The sequence below is a fragment of the Callithrix jacchus genome, chromosome 4 (genome assembly GCF_049354715.1).
Source record: "Callithrix jacchus isolate 240 chromosome 4, calJac240_pri, whole genome shotgun sequence".
Classification (NCBI taxonomy): domain Eukaryota; kingdom Metazoa; phylum Chordata; class Mammalia; order Primates; family Cebidae; genus Callithrix; species Callithrix jacchus.
Genome location: NC_133505.1, coordinates 3,909,696 through 3,921,978, shown reverse-complemented (window position 1 = coordinate 3,921,978; position 12,283 = coordinate 3,909,696). Strand labels below are relative to the sequence as shown.

At 43.1% G+C, this 12,283-nt stretch overlaps 3 non-coding genes across 3 annotated transcripts; 2 read left to right on the top strand and 1 right to left on the bottom strand.

Annotated features, from left to right (window-relative positions):
- The first annotated feature begins 219 nt into the window (after positions 1 to 219).
- Positions 220 to 291, top strand: TRNAH-GUG (transfer RNA histidin (anticodon GUG)). Its single transcript has one exon. It is a non-coding gene; the product is annotated as a tRNA-His (tRNA).
- Positions 292 to 4,632: 4,341 nt separating this feature from the next.
- Positions 4,633 to 4,706, top strand: TRNAT-AGU (transfer RNA threonine (anticodon AGU)). Its single transcript has one exon. It is a non-coding gene; the product is annotated as a tRNA-Thr (tRNA).
- Positions 4,707 to 12,033: 7,327 nt separating this feature from the next.
- Positions 12,034 to 12,107, bottom strand: TRNAI-AAU (transfer RNA isoleucine (anticodon AAU)). The gene has a single exon. It is a non-coding gene; the product is annotated as a tRNA-Ile (tRNA).
- Positions 12,108 to 12,283: the final 176 nt, after the last annotated feature.

Here is a 12,283-nt window from a genome sequence, read left to right as displayed (position 1 = left end):
ACGTGGGGAAAATCCCATATCATGAAACTTAATTTGTGTTCCCTTCGGTTTGTTTGCCATAAACAGAATGTTGGGGGCGGGGAGTGGATAAGGAAGTAAACTGGGTAGATATGGAAATAAGGGCGGACGACACAGTGCGCCGTTCATTAGGCGACAAAATAGACGTTCCTGAGAAATGAGCAACGGAAGAGCCTCGCAGGCAGCAGCCTCTGGTGGCGTGCCGTGATCGTATAGTGGTTAGTACTCTGCGTTGTGGCCGCAGCAACCTCGGTTCGAATCCGAGTCACGGCAGTAGCTTCAGGTCGCTGTGTGCGTGCTTTTTCAACGTACCGGAGTGGTCTTGGAAAAACCCCTACAAACTTGACAAATGGTCTCATCCGTACACAAAAAAACACTGGTATTCAACAGGCTGCCCCAACCAGTCAGCCCAGCAGGGAGTGCCTGTGGTTGTCTGTCTCCTTGTCTTTCTTTTTTTCCCTCTCCAATGCTTCTCTTCCCAGCCCTACCAAAGCCCTACGGTTTCGTTGGCATTCGCTGTACATGAAGAAACTGAGGTGTTGTTTTTTAATGGAAAACACTGGTAGGCATGAGGATAGGTCTGCTCAAAAGAGGGTTTGGGTTTTTTGTGGCAGTCTTTCTTAAAAGTCAAATGATGAATCACGTGTTTTTAAGTATCCTGACTGGGCCAATGCTGAGACACTGTAACCGTTAATCATCTGGAGAAAATTAAAGAAATTTTAGCAATTGAAGGAATTTGAGGGGGGAAAAATAATGGCCCAGAAGAGCAGCCCACATTTCGAGCCTGTTCAGTTTCTAGAATGAGTTATAAAGGGCCGAGTAGACTGGGTGAGGTGTGGGAGTGGAGGAGAGTTGATCTGAGTTGGGGAGTAGCTGGCACCAGCAGGAGGTGGCTGGAGACGGGCACATCCCCGAGGAGCTCCCATGAACCCCGTGCTAGTGAGGAGCACAGCACTCCGAGCACACGCAAATGGCACTTGATCCCTCCTGGCCCAGGTGGATGGTTACTATTCAAAAAATACTTTGTTCTCTTGCTCATACTTTGAGCAACTTATTAAAAATGTCAGCAAAGGCCGGGCGCAGTGACTCAAGCCTGTGGTCCCAGCACTTTGGGAGGCCAAGGCGGGTGGATCACGAGGTCAAGAGATCGAGATCATCCTGGTCAACATGGTGAAACCCCCTTGCTACAAAAAATACAAAAAATTAGCTGGACATGGTGGCGCGTGCCTGTAATCCCAGCTACTCAGGAAGCTGAGGCAGGAGAATTGCCTGAACCCAGGAGGCGGAGGTTGCGGTGAGCCGAGATGGCGCCATTGCACTCCAGCCTGGGTAACAAGAGAGAAACTCCGCCTCAAAAAAAAAAAAAAAAGTCAGCAAAAGAGACTTTTTTTTTCTTCAAAACAGCCCCCATTTCTTCTCCAACTTTCCATTGACATGGATTCAGAAACTCAAGAGGTACTGTAAATGAGCTAAGCTGTCTGACACTGTGGGAACATCTCTGTGACAGGTCAGGTTCGAGGCCTCTTCTCAGGAATTTAATAGCATTCCCGGTGGTTATTCATGTTCACTTATAATCACGTTATACTTCAATTTTCTTTTTTGTGTATTTTTTTTTTTGACTTGGTCTTACAAGAGTGAAGACAAGAACCAAGTACGTACTGATGCAAAGGATCAGTTTTTGTCAATTATTTCGCCACAAGTGAATGATAAAACAGCTAAAGCAGCAGACCTCTTGATCTTGCAATTCTCTGGAACACATTTTCTCAGATCTTACTGGCCTGAGTGGCAGAAATCTATGGATTCTGACTCAGAGGCTACCTCTTAGTGAGAAAGCTATGGTCCTAGATCTGGCACAGAATCAAATTGTAGTGACCGGGTGAGTCACAGGGATAAATAAAACCCAAGCTGTGTGATTTGCTTAAAAACGAAAGACCGGTCCGGCGCGGTGGCTCAAGCCTGTAATCCCAGCACTTTGGGAGGCCGAGGCGGGTGGATCACGAGGTCAGAAGATTGAGACCATCCTGGTCAACATGATGAAACCCCGTCTCTACTAAAAATACAAAAAATTAGCTGGGCACAGTGGCGCGTGCCTGTAATCCCAGCTACTCAGGAGGCTGAGGCAGGAGAATTGCCTGAACCCAGGAGGCGGAGGTTGCGGTGAGCCGAGATAGCGCCATTGCACTCCTGCCCGGGTAACAAGAGTGAAACTCCGTCTCAAAAAAAAAAAAAAAAGAAAGACCTTGCTTGGCACGTACCATGGGGTACTTGGTGCAAAGCACATGTGTATGTTAGTGGTGTGCAGCTCTCTGGTTCACTATAATGTTTTCAGCTTTGAGTGAGCAGCACTAGAAATCTAGTGTTAGGTGAGCAGTGGAATTGTGAGATTAGAAGCTTTCATTTTCCAAGTATCCTTTTATGAATGCACTAATATTGGTAGGGAAGCATCTTAACCTGCCAACCACATTTTCAGAATGAAAACTGTCTTACTCTATGGCATTCATGGTCTTGAAATGGCTTTTTAACATTTCTATGTCTTATCCTCAGTGGAAGTTAATGAAAGTTACCACCTTCTAAAATTATTCTAAAGATTTAAGGGTGTTAAATGCATGATGGCACTATCTTAGTGAGGTACAAATGAGAGAAAAGCATGATAAAATAAGCCATTGTTTTGGATACAGAAATAAATAAATAGCATTGCTACTCAAGTGGTGGGCGGCCTTCATGCAGTAGCAACACTGTGACCGCTGGCCCCAGACTCAGCATCTATTTCACTTCTCTACAGTCCTCTGCTTCTTTGATGCAAACGAGGTAATTCTAACCATAACAAGAAGGCTTTTGTCTGTCCTGAGGATTGAGGCTTATCTGAAGATTTGAACAAGGCTCTTTATAAGGCTGACGATGATGGCCAAAATGTTTGCTGTGAGAGGCCATGAGTTTAGGAAAGACATCAATGTGGGAAAAGGTAGGTTCTAGAAAGAATACCCCCAAAAGTCAGGGAGTCAGGAAAAGAACTTTCCTTCTAATGTCAGCAGAAATCCAGGTGAAACGCTTTAGGCAGGGGTTTGGTAGTGTTACTGTCTCTCAGGGGAGCAGCAGTTTTTCTGTAGCCACAACATTCCAGCACCTACTTTATGTTGAAGTGTCTGCTCATATCTGGGCAAGATTTCCAAAAGGAGAAACAAGGCTTTTCTTCCAGGCTTTACACCATAGCAGCACTTATGAAACACCTGTCAGTGAGAAACAGAAATCAGGGAACAAATGGCTAAACTTCACAAAAAACCTCAGCCAAGAAAGCCGGAAAATTTGTATATCCTGGCCTTGTGATTAGCTAGTGAGTGAGTAGAAACTCATGACCCACAGGAAATAAATCAGAAGCAACCCCAGGCTTGATTAAAAAATAAAAACTCAACATCAATGTAAGTAATTTCTCATCTTTCCAGGGGCTTGCATTTTGTGGATGCCTAATGAATGCACATGCAAAGCACCAGGCAGTTATTTAAATACTTCAGGATATTGGTTTCATCTGCTTTTCCCCATGCTAAGCTGCATGCAGTGGAACTTTCCATGACTCCTTCTACACTTAACGAACCGACATGGAAACAGTGATAAAAGGTCATGCACCTCTAAGAGGCCGGTGTTAGAGGTTCCCACGGCATCCTGTGAGGGTGAGCACATTGTACTCTGTGCTCTACTTCTCTGTATCATCCATGCAATTCCACAATCTATGAGAGTCTAGAAATGGAGTCTGTTTTAACCCAGCAGGCCCACGAGCAGAACAAGACTATGATAGAAGCAAAGATGCTCATCCCACAGAACTCCCTGTGCACACCTAACTCATTGTTTCCAACCGCGGATCTCCTGCTGAGGCCAAAGCTGTCTTAGAAAGAGAGGGTCTCAAGGTGCCTAGTTCGGATGAGTGGAAATCAGGGTGACTAGATCTCCAGTGCATCACTGTGTCCTTGTCTAGGCTCAATTTCTTGCGTTAAATTAGATAAAATAGAAGGATGCATGAGGGTTTTTCTGAATTGCAGTGAATTGGCCTGGAAGGTAGTGTCAGGGGCTCTATAACCCAGCGGTGGAGGGACTGGTTTTCATATCCGTTGTATTTGTTTGTTGTTGAATTTTTTTAGGTGGTTAGTTTGTTGTTGGCTGTTTTTGGTTGTTTTTGGCAATTTTTTTTTTAATTTGCTTTTTTATCTCCCTGTAGAACATATATTCAATAGTGGAAGAAATTTGTGCTATTTAGTTCACTATTCTATCTCCAATACTTAGAAAAGTACCTGAAACGCAGTAATTACTCAACATTTGTGGACAAAATGAATACATGAACAGAGACGTAAATTTAAAATACGTTGCAATATCCAATATTTCCTCGAGGGGGCGACAGTCACCATGAAATAGAAATTTTTCTTATTTCAATTTGAAATCAATTCTAAAACCCTGCATTGAAGAAAAGTATTTTTTCATTTTTTTAACGTTGGAATTTCTGCTTTGTTGCTTGTTCAGAAACACAGATGTCCTTTCTTTGTCACAAAATTAAGTACACTTTTGGCAAATTGCTACATTTCACAAAAATGTTATAAATACGAAATATCTGAACACATGCCCAAGAGGGGCCCTGTGGCTTAGCTGGTCAAAGCGCCTGTCTAGTAAACAGGAGATCCTGGGTTCGAATCCCAGCGGGGCCTTACTTGTTCAATTTTGTATTTTCAACAGTATGTTGCAAATACATGCGTTGAAAATGCATTAAGTAATTTGTAGGTTGTGAAATCTGTATTGAGTGATTAGTATAATTATGGGGAGTCTCTTGCCAGTTAGCTGCATCATAACATGAAAGGGTTGGGTTGAAGAGAAAAATGAATTAAGTTTCTGTTGGTAGAAAGCAACGGGTGTGCTGATGACAGGTAGGGCTGGAATACACAGGTTGTCCCCCCAAAAAAGTCTTGTAATACGTGGTAGAGATAACATTTCAAATTATGTCGTAGACATTCAGTCTCCAGCCTCCCAACCTTGATAGCCATTATTTTCAGCTACTTGATAGATTGTGATTATCAGTGACCAGCAAATAATTAATAAGCCATGGCATTCTGTTTGGAGTCTGATTTACTTTGATTTTTGAAAACAAGAGAGCAATGGTGAAATTTATATTCTCACTATTTCGGTTTTGTATGACCCTAAGAATTGTCTTACTTGTCCATCTAGGATCTAGGGACTCAATTATGTCTTGAGGAAATAAATCACAAATGGATGATCACTTTCCTGAATCCCTTTTTTTTTTTTTTTTTTTTTTTTTTTTTTTTTGAGACGGAGTTTCGCTCTTGTCACCCAGGCTGGAGTGCAATGGCGCGATCTCGGCTCACCGCAACCTCCGCCTCCTGGGTTCAGGCAATTCTTCTGCCTCAGCCTCCCGAGTAGCTGGGATTACAGGCACGCGCCACCATGCCCAGCTAATTTTTTGTATTTTTAGTAGAGACGGGGTTTCACCATGTTGACGGGGATGGTCTGGATCTCTTGACCTCATGATCCACCCGCCTCACTTTCCTGAATCTGAAGTGACATTGCAGTTCACAAGCTAAAGTGTGCTCTATGTAGCACTGGCCTACTCATTAGACTTCTCAGTTTTATCTAGAGGTTTCCAAGGTTATTATGGGAGTTCCACGAGTGTCATTGTCTTTTCACTTCTGTCAAAGTAGTCCCGCACTGTGCCTGAAATCGTTTGTACTTCAGAGTAAATCCGAATTCTTCTTCTTCGTTTTATTCATAGCACTTCGCTCCCAACTACTTTCAAAGGAATGTGAGCAAAAAAGATTGTCACAAGCCTCAGCTTAACTTCTCAGAAGACTGATATTTAAAGGACCCTGCGAATCGGAATGCCGCTATTGAAAATGTATAAACAATTAAGCTGTGTCTTCAAGCTTTAAGTCTCTAGAAACACAAACTTTAATTCTGCAGTATTCTCTTCTCGCATACTAAATCCAGTGAGGGCTGAAACTATCTTAAGATTTATATATTACATGTTATAGTGTTATTCTTGCTGTATGCTTACTAAAAGCTCAGAGAGGGGCAAATATGTTCTCAGGTACATTGCAGTTAAGTGGCACTGAACAATCTCTGTCTGAAATATTAAGTGGAAACACAAATCAGATCTATTTAGGAAATATAATAGCAATTATATGTTTAAAAATAGCCTCCCCCTGCTCTATTTAGGAAAGAAGGGAGAGGTAAATTACGAGGAATGACAGAAGAGGACAGAGAATATATGATGTCAATGTTATCTACAGCTTTGTAGAAATAACAGAGATTCCATGAAGAATTTTTATAGAGGAGTGACATGAAATATTCTTAGAAAGACAATAATTACAATGAATTCAAGAAAGCAAGGTAGACAAACCAAAAATAAATAAACAAAAAGACTTGCCAGGCACAGCGGCTCATGTCTGTAATCCCAGCACTTTGGGGGACCGAGGCAGGCAGATCACCTGAGGTTAGGAGTTTGAGACCAGCTTGGCCAACATGGTGAAAAGAAAATACAAAAATTAGCCGGGCATGGTGGAGTGCATCTGTAATCCCAGCTACTCAGGAGGCTGAGGCAGGAGAATTGCCTGAACCTGGAAGGCAGAGGTTGCAGTGAGCTGAGATCACACCACTGCACTCCAGCCTGGGTGACAGAGTAAGACTCTGTCTCAGAAAAAAAAAAAAAAAAAAACTTCAAGCACATAAAGTATCTGACAGTTTGAGTAGTAGCTTTGCTTTCTAAAGAGATCCATTTATAAATAAGATCTTGAAATATGCTGTTTCAGTGACTTTTTAAAAAAATGTCTGTACCCTGGAGCAGGCAGAACATTCTTCACACGGAGCATTTCATCTCGAAAGCTTTGTGCCCTTTGTTTTAACTCTCCAGTGGCCGTCAGTTCACTACTCGGAGACTAGTGCATAAAGGGCCATGCGAACTGGAATGCTGCTATTGAAAGTCTTATAAGGAGTTGATTGAGCTGTGTCTTCAAGGTTTAAGTGTCTAAAAATACAAACTTGGCATGCTTGTTCCATTAGCAAATAATCCCAGCACGTATTTTTATTTGTTTTGATTATCATTATTATATATTTAATATTAGACAACAAGATGTAATAAGCCATAATTTCAGTTTGTTTGTTTGTTTCTTTTTTGAGTAGGAGTTTCGCTCTTGTTACCCAGGCTGGAGTGCAATGGCGCGATCTCGGCTCACCGCAACCTCCGCCTCCTGGGTTCAGGCAATTCTCCTGCCTCAGCCTCCCGAGTAGCTGGGATTACAGGCATGCGCCACCATGCCCAGCTAATTTTTTGTATTTTTAGTAGAGACGGGGTTTCACCACGTTGACCAGGATGGTCTCGATCTCTTGACCTCCTGATCCACCCGCCTCGGCCTCCCAAAGTGTTGGGATTACAGGCGTGAGCCACCGCGCCCGGCCCTCCTTCAGAATATTTTATGGAGCAAAGTGTTTAATTTTGATTAACGAACATATCAGTAGTGATTTTGGTATGAATTCCAGTAACTCTTTACCTAGTCCCAGGTCCCAAAGGTCTTGTTTTATTATTTTCTAAAAGTTTTATATTTTTATGTTCTACATTTAGGCCTGTGATTCATTTTGATTTAATTGGTATATAAGAAGTGATAAATAGCTCAAGATTGTCCCTCTCTTACCCTTCACTCCCCTCCTCTCTTTTTTGGTCTCTCTCTCTTCTCCCCCCACTCTCTCTCCTGTGGGTGTACAATTGCTGCTTTTTCAATTTCTTTCAGCCATGTTTTGTATTTTCCAGAGTACAATTCTTGCATCTCCTTGGTTAAATTTACTCTGAAGCATTTTATTCTTTTTGATCATATGTTTATTTTTATTTCTGTATGAGAGCCAAGGATTTAGCTTTTACTAAAAGTCATCTTTTATTTTATTTTATTGATTGATTGATTGATTGAGATGGAGTCTCACTTTGTAGCCCAGGCTGGAGTGCAGTGGCTCAGTCTTGGCTCACTGCAACCCCCGCCTCCCGGGTTCAAGCAATTCTCTTGCCTCAGCCTCCTAAGTAACTGGGATTACAGGTGTGCACCACCATGCCTGGCTAATTTTTGTATTTTTTGTAGAGATGGGGTTTCACCATGTTGGTCAGGCTGGTTTAAAACTCCTGACCTCGTGATCTGCCCACCTCGACCTCCCAAAGTGCTGGGATTACAGGCGGGAGCCATCGCACCTGGCCTGAAAGTCATCTCTTAGCAAATGAATAATTTCCTTTGATCAACAGTGTTATGGAGCACCTACTTGAAGACCCTTTGGAATAGCACATAGCTTCATACGGAAAGAGTTTTATTTATATAATTAAAGTAAAGGTGTAATCTCTCTCTCTCCAATCCTGCTCGTATACTTCCTGTCTTCAATGGTGGGATGCATTTGAAGTTTCTAGATTCGGCCTCAAGTGACGGCTCACACCTGTAATCCCAGCCCTTTGGGAGGCCCAGGTGAGCAGATCACCTTAAGTCAGGAGTTCGAGACCAGCCTGGCCTACATGGCCAAATCTCGTCTCTAATAAAATTACAAAACTTCACCAGACATGAAGGCGGGTGCCTGTACTCCCACCTACTTGGTGGGGCTGAGGCAGGAGAATCACTTGAGTCAGGGAGGTGGAGGTTGCAGTGAGCCGAGATGGAACCAGTGTACTCTAGACGGGGCTGCAGGATCAAAACTCCGTCTCAAAAAAAAAAAAGCTCCATTTCTGTACAGCAGAATGTAAAATAGTGTGTGTTACATTTTACATAACTAGAAAGGAAAAGTAAAATGTGTTATGTATATTTGCACCGATTACACAAAGAACATCAAGGAGCATGCATAGGAAACTAAGAATTGTCAGATATGGGAAGCAGTGCAAGAACTGAGCAAATGTGGGATGTGAAGAAGAAGAAAATCTTCACATTTAGTCACTGTTTATGTGACTGTATTAACTTATATATATATATGTATAGGTTGTGTGTGTGTGTGTGTGTGTGTGTGTGTATATATATATATATATATACCTAATTTTTAATGGGTCAAAAGAAGCTCTCTTTCTTTTTTTACATTCTTACCATGTTGATATGAAAAATTCTTGTCCCTCAACTTTTTTTTTTTAGATGGAGTCTCACTCTGTCATCTAGGCTGAAGTGTGGCACCTCGATAATGGCTCACTGCAACCTCCGCCTCCTGGGTCCCAGCGATTCTCCTGCCTCAGCCTCCTGAGTAGATGGGACTACAGGTGCGCCACAGGCTGACTTTTTATTTTTTAGTAGAGACGGTGTTTCACCACAGTGGCCAGGCTGGTCTTGAACTCCTGACCTCAGGTGATCCACCCACCTCAGCCTCCCAAAGCGCTGGGATTATAGGTGTGAGCCACTGCACCCGGCTTGTCCCTCATTTAAAAATCCTATTTCCTCTTGTACTGCACTGAAGAGAGGAAGATAACCCAGGATAGACAGTAGGAAGTGTAAGTAGGTTTACAATTTCTTGTTTTGCTAGTTTTTCTATTGCTGCTTTAACAAACTACCACAAATTGAGTAGCTTAAAACAACATCCATTTATTATCACCCAGCCCTGTGCATTAGAAGTCTGGCAGGGTGTCATCGAACTAATACCAAGGTGTCAGCAGGCCCAGCCATGTCCAGTGTAAAGGCTCTAAAGGGGACTTCGTTTCCAAATTCACTCAGGTTGTCCTGCAGCTGTGGGACTAACATACGGGTTTAGAGGCTGTTCGCAGTTTCTAGCAGATGCCTGAGTTATCTGGCTGCTGGCTCCCTTCATCTTGGAAGTCGGCAACGGCCTGTGGAATCCTTCTTACACTTAAATGTGTGTGTGTCATCTGATATACAGTGGACTAAGTAGTAGGTACTCTTTATTAATTCATCTTAAAAGATCCTTTTTCTCAGGTATTATCAGAAAAAAATAAAAAACAAACAAACAAACCGAAAACACTCTTTTTTCAGTCGCTGACTGTGAGCCACTCAGTGTTCTTGGTGGGAAGGACACAACACTGAGCAAAACAGGGAGGCCCTTCCCTTTGTGATTTGTAGGAAGCAGTAGCCATCTGGCTATCTTAAAGGTGATGATAAGCAGTCTTGTGGCCTTGTTATCTCTCCACATCCTGCCCCACTTATCTCTTCTCCACTTTCTTCTTAATCACGAGGCCAGTCTGCACCTCATCTCCATGGTTACTCTCTGACTTGATTACCCCAAGTTTTCCCGCCTTTGCTTGCTTATAAGATGCTGCTTTGTGCCTAATAAATGAGACTTGATCAGATCCCTTGACTTGTCTCCATTCTTCGCGTCTCCTGTCTCCCCCATAATCCCCACTTCCTCCCTAGGGTCCGCGTTGCTCCTCCCGCGGGTCGGGACAGTGATTCACCCACTCTGTGGCTGGCTCTGTTTTTGAGCCATTATTTGCCTCATGTTTTATTGCTAATGTCATTTTCATAGCAATCCATGATTTAATAAGAGAAGGGTAAGAATATGTTCGGAGGCAGAGGAGTGAAGGAACTAATGCACATAAGACAATGTGCCAGGCACACGGGAGCCAGTGATCCGACTCCAAGAAAAGCACAGGGCGGGATGAGCCAGGTGCTAAGACTCAGAGTGTGACCCTGGAGGCTCTGGCCCTCCTGTCCCCCACCACGCACTCCATTTTTGTCAATCAAATTTCTTATTAATTTATTTTTGTATTTTAGAGACAGCCTTTCACTCTTGTTGCCCAGGCTGGAGTGCAGTGGCGCGATCTCGGCTCACCACAGCCTCCGCCTCCGGGTTCAAGCGATTCTCCTGCCTCAGCCTCCCGAGTAGCTGGGATTACAGCCATGCACCACCACTCCCGGCTAATTTTGTATTTTTAGTAGAGACCAGTTTCTCCATGTTGGTCAGGCTGATCTTGAACTCCTGACCTCAGGTCATCCGCCCACCTCAGCCACCCAAAGTGCTGGGATTACAGGCCTGAGCCACCGCGCCCAGCCTCGTCAATCAAATTTCAAACCTATCGCTTTTATAATATATGTTCAAAAATTATTTAATGAATTGCAAATGGCTTGCTAAGGGCCACATAGAGAACGGGTGTCAAATGTAAGCCGAAGGCAAACCACGGATCCGTTTTAACGCTGAGCAGTTGTGGGTGCAAGTCTGGAGCCTGGCGGAAAGCGACTGCCACGGGTATGGCTTCTCCCCACAAAGAATGAACCCTCGCGCTCAACGCTAGAAACACAACAGTTTAACCAGCTAAGCGGCCAACTGGGGGAACACTCAATACTATCTCTCTCAAAAGCTCAAAATCTGCCGAAATAGTATTATCTCCAAAAGTTTTCTTTTTTTCCTAAATAATACAAGAAATTATCGAATTCTTATTTTCCCCTTTCCTAAGAGCTCCCACCCACCTCATTGAATGTCTTTAAAAACTTCCTGGCCGAGCACAGTGGCTCGCGCCTGTAATCCTAGCATTTTGTGAGGTGGAGGTGGGCGGATCCCCTGAACCTGAAGTCGGTTCAAGACCAGCCTGGCTAACATGGTGAAACCCCGTCTCTACTAAAAATATAAAGTTAGCTGGGAGTGGTGGTCATTGCCTATAATTGCAGCTACTCGGGAGGCTGAGGCAGGAAAATTGCTTGAACCCGGGAGGCGGATGTTGCAGTGAGCAAAGATCGTTGACATTGCACTCTAGCCTGGGCTACAAGAGAGAAACTCCATATCAAAAAAAAAAAACACCTTGGAAATCGAATGCTTGTCTAGCTAGTGCAGACACATTTACAAATGGATATGCAGGGCTTGGGAGTTGGATGTAAGACCGAAGTATACAAGCGAGGTGTGTTCAATTAAAAAAAACAAGAAACGTCAAGAAAAAAATTGCCTGCGTAGCTCGTGTACCTACATTTATAAACGGATAGTCAAGGCTCCTGAGTTGGATGCATAACCGAAGTTTACAAGTGAGGTGTGATCAGTTTAAAATAAAAATGAAAAAGGAAAAAAAAGGAACCTGCAAAGTGGCCCGTACGGGGATCGAACCCGCGACCTTGGCGTTATTAGCACCACGCTCTAACCAACTGAGCTAACCGGCCACCACGGTGGGAGGGATCCTTCTTATGTATATTTAAATCATACCGGATGCATTTCCACTGATACTTGCTATTATAATTGAAGTGTCATTTTTCCGTTTTATTAAAACACACACACACACACACACACACACACATATATATATATATATATATATATTTTTTTTTTTTTTTTTAAG